Source organism: Ictalurus punctatus, chromosome 28 (genome assembly GCF_001660625.3).
Source record: "Ictalurus punctatus breed USDA103 chromosome 28, Coco_2.0, whole genome shotgun sequence".
NCBI classification, from domain to species: domain Eukaryota; kingdom Metazoa; phylum Chordata; class Actinopteri; order Siluriformes; family Ictaluridae; genus Ictalurus; species Ictalurus punctatus.
This window is the reverse complement of record NC_030443.2, coordinates 11,925,958-11,930,087: the sequence shown is the minus strand read 5'-3', so window position 1 is coordinate 11,930,087 and position 4,130 is coordinate 11,925,958.

The window sequence follows — 4,130 nt, the reverse complement described above, 5'->3', positions numbered from 1 at the left end:
CCCTAAAATCACTGAATAATCGTGTTAAATAATCATGATCTCAATATCTCAATATTGATAAAAAAAAATCATGATTTTTAATAATCATGATCGTGCAGCCCTATTACACTACATTCAGCACAAATTGTACTACAATAATATGTGAGCAGTGTGTATGTGGATGTTTGTATTTTTTGAGGAAATCAAGTTTAAACTTGGTAATGCACAAATATTTTGAAGGACACTGAGATAGGGCCATAAAACTCATACTTTTGAGCATTGGATTATGTAGACCAGAGACTTTGTTACAACATGTTGTGAAAACCTTCCTGTTCATTCATTCACATAAAACAATACATTTATTTAACTTTTGTGTGACACTTTTTGTTTTTAGAAAGGCTGTATGTGAGGGAGTGTTAATGGTCATGAGTATTTGTGTCTTTCACACCTAGGGAGATAACGCGCCAGCTTCTAATAGGTCTATCAAGGTGGAATGCCACTGTGGAAACTAAAAGAAAGAATTTGACGAGACTACAAGGAAGAATCTTTTTTGTTTGTTTGCAGATTATTTACAACATGTGCACAACAACAAGTGTACAACATAATCAAAATATTAAAAATGAGGGTCAAAAGCACATTTTTGAGCACACAGATTTGAACACAGTCACACACCTTTGTGACATTCCTGGAAACAGTTCCTGGTTAACTGAAGTTAACGTCACATGCCTGGCATTTCCCAGATGTTTTCTGCTTCTTGGCGTGCACCGATTTGCAATGCACACAGATCCAGCGACCAGCAGTGGCAATATTTCTGACATCTGAGCTCAGCGAAGCTCCTGGAACTGGCACATGTTCACTGCTGGACTGTTTTGGGGCTACTTTCTGTGACACACCACAGCAATAAGCTGTTCCATAAACTCCTTGAGGGTCATGTTGCCATATAGCAACATCTTTGTGCATTATGAAAGCGTTGGTGGCAGCAACGTCCAAGAAGCGTAGAAAGATCCTACTGTACCACTTCATGGTTTTGTGTTGTGCAGTGTAGTACTGCAAGAGCTGATCGGACAGGTTAGTGCCCACCCTCCCACCTTGTGTCGGCTGTATGCAGCAAAAGGTGCATGACATGGGAAAGTCTTTGTCATCTGTGTACAGTCCTGTGAAAAAGTGTTTCCTGATTTCTTCATTTTTTTGTATATATCTCATATATAATTGTTTCAGAAATGAAAACAAAATCTAATATAAAACAAAGGCAACCTGAGGAAACATAAAAAATACAGTTTGTAAATGATAATGTTATTTACTGATGCAAAAAAGTTATCCAATACCAACTGGGCCTGTGTGAAAATGTAATTGACCCTGTAGTTACTAATTCCCCAAATCTGTGAAACTGCATTCATAATATAGTTCAGCTGGACTAGACACAACCAGGCCTGATTACTGCAAACCCTGTTCAATCAAATCAACACTTAAATAGAACTTTTTCAACAGTGTGAAGTTGGTTAAAAGTCTTATCCAGTAACACACGGAAATTCAATATGTTGAAAGAAATTCCAGAAATGATGAGGGGGAAGGTAACTGAAATACATCAGCCTGGGAAGGGTTACAACGCTAATTCAAAGGCTCTAGGACTCCAAAGGACCACAGTGAGTGCCATTATCTCCAAATGGAAAAACTCGACACGGTAGTGACCCTTCCCAGAAGTGGGAGACCTTCCAAATTTCTTCCAAGAGCACAGCAACTACTCATCCAGGAAGTCACAAAAGAGCCAAGGACAACATCAAAGGAACTACAGGCCTCTCTTGCATCAATAAAGGTCAATGTTCATGACTCCACTATCAGAAAGACACTGGGCAAAAATTGCATCCATGGAAGAGTGGTGAGGTGAAAACAACTACTAACCCAGAAGAACACTAAGGCTCGTCTGAATTGTGCCAAAACACACCTTGATCCTAAAACTTTTTGGAGAATGTTCTGTGGATTTATGAGTCAAAAGTGGAACTGTTTGGAAGACAGGAGTCCCGTTACATCTGGCATAAACCAAACACTTTCCATGAAAAGAACATCATACCTACGGTCAAGCATGGTGGTGGAAGTGTGATGGTGTGGGGATGCTCTGCTGCTTCATGGCCTGGGCAACTTGCAATAATTGAGGGAAACATGAATTCTGCTCTCTACCAGAAATTCCTAAAGGAGAATGTCTGGTCTTAAGTTGAAACTCAAGTGCAACTGGATGATGCAGCAAGACAATGCTCCAAAGCATAGGAGTAAATCCTAGACCTATAAGTAAGTGAAAGAATGATCTCCAGTTATTGGAAGCATATGGTTAAAGTTATTGTTGCTAAAGGTGGCGCAAACAGATTTTAAGCTTAAGGGTTCAATTCGTTTTTTAACATTGTTTATAGGAGTTCGATCACTTCTTTTGCTTCAATAATATAACTAAAAAAATTATTAAAACTGTATTGTGTGTTTACTTGGGTTGCTTTTGTTTTATATTGTATTTTGTTTGAAGATCTAAAACTATGTAGTATGAGATATACACAAAAACAGAAGAAATCTTTTTCACAGAACTGTATCTTGTGCTTTCACCCTCCTCTGCACAGTGTCTCCTGTATAGGCAGCATGGATAGTGGAACAGACAGACACCTCTTGTGTGTCCATCCACTTCACGAACACAAATGTCCTTCCAGAATCCACCTGATGGATCCCCTGACTTTTTGGTCAGTGAATTAATGGCATTCTTTGGGCAGTCCTTCTTTCACAAGAACCAAACTTTATAGCAAACAAATTTGTTAGGGGCGTTTGGACTTGTGTAGAAATTGCCCATGTACACATGGTACCCAGAGCCCAAAAATATTACAGCGGGACTGCAAGGGGTGTAAGCTGTCCTGGGTATTCAGGCCTGCCCCGAAGATTTTTCCTTTAGCCCCGAATAATTCATCACTTGGAGCAGTTTGTCACTAAGTAACTAAATGTCAGTAAAAGAAGACAGCCTGTAATTTTATATCTTCAGTGAACGGAGGCGACTCCAATCGGGATTTACAGGAAAACATGTGGAAACACTCATGTCTTATTGGCTGACCAAACACTAACCAGAAGCTCTCAATTCTGCCAAACGCTAGCGCACAGTCAGTGTGAGGAAAACTGGATATATGCAGATTTTTTATTTTAAAAAACAGTAAAGGGGTTAAAACTGAAACAGTAACATCCTCCGCTGCTGAGCAGGAAAACAAGGGGGTATCTATACGAGTTCCAGTTTACATGAACATGGAAATAAGGAAAGATAATGTATTTTGAATGGCACTGTAACAGCTAAACCCAGACAATGATAGCTTAGTTGTGCCTCCCCTTGGCTAGTGACACCAAACTAGCCTAGTTAGAAAAGGTTTATATTTAATTGTATATTTTGTCGTATATTTAAATGTTTGCCATCTGCAAACAGGCATAAACAATGCAAGGCAAGAAACGAGAACGAGAAACAAGAGACAAGGTCAATGAACATGAAACAGAACGAGGAACAGGGTACAAACGCTTGGTAAGGTACTACACTCAATACTTCGCCAAGTCATTGTTTTCAAACAGACTCTTTATACTGTGATTGTGAGTGCTGTAAATTTGATTGAGGTGTGCGTGATTAGAATGAATGTGAGTGTTCTGGGAATTGCAGTCCATAGTGGCCACGTTTGGCCGCAGTGCAGGATGGGAAATGTAGTCACTGGTTTTCAATACAACAATTTGGAATGTCCTGAAAAAGAAAGATACCACTGGTGTACTAACAACCAGATATCAAACAGGTCAGCTAAGGGAAACAACAACAGCTGATGACAGAAACAGTAAGAGCTGTGATAAAAAACCCCAAAACAACAGTCACCAACAACCTCCAAAGGGCAGGGGTGAAAGGTATCACAATCCACCATTCAAAGATGACTTCAATAGCAGAAATATAGAGGCCATAACACAAGATGCAAACCACTCATCAGCAGTTCACAAAGAAATACAGAGATGAGCCACAAAGGATCTAGAACCAAGATTAACCTCTACCAAAGTGATGCAAAGGCCAAAGTGTGGAGAAAGAAAGGACCTGCTCATGATCCAAAACATTAGAGCTGCAACAACTAATCGATAAAATTTGATAATAAACGATTATGAAAATC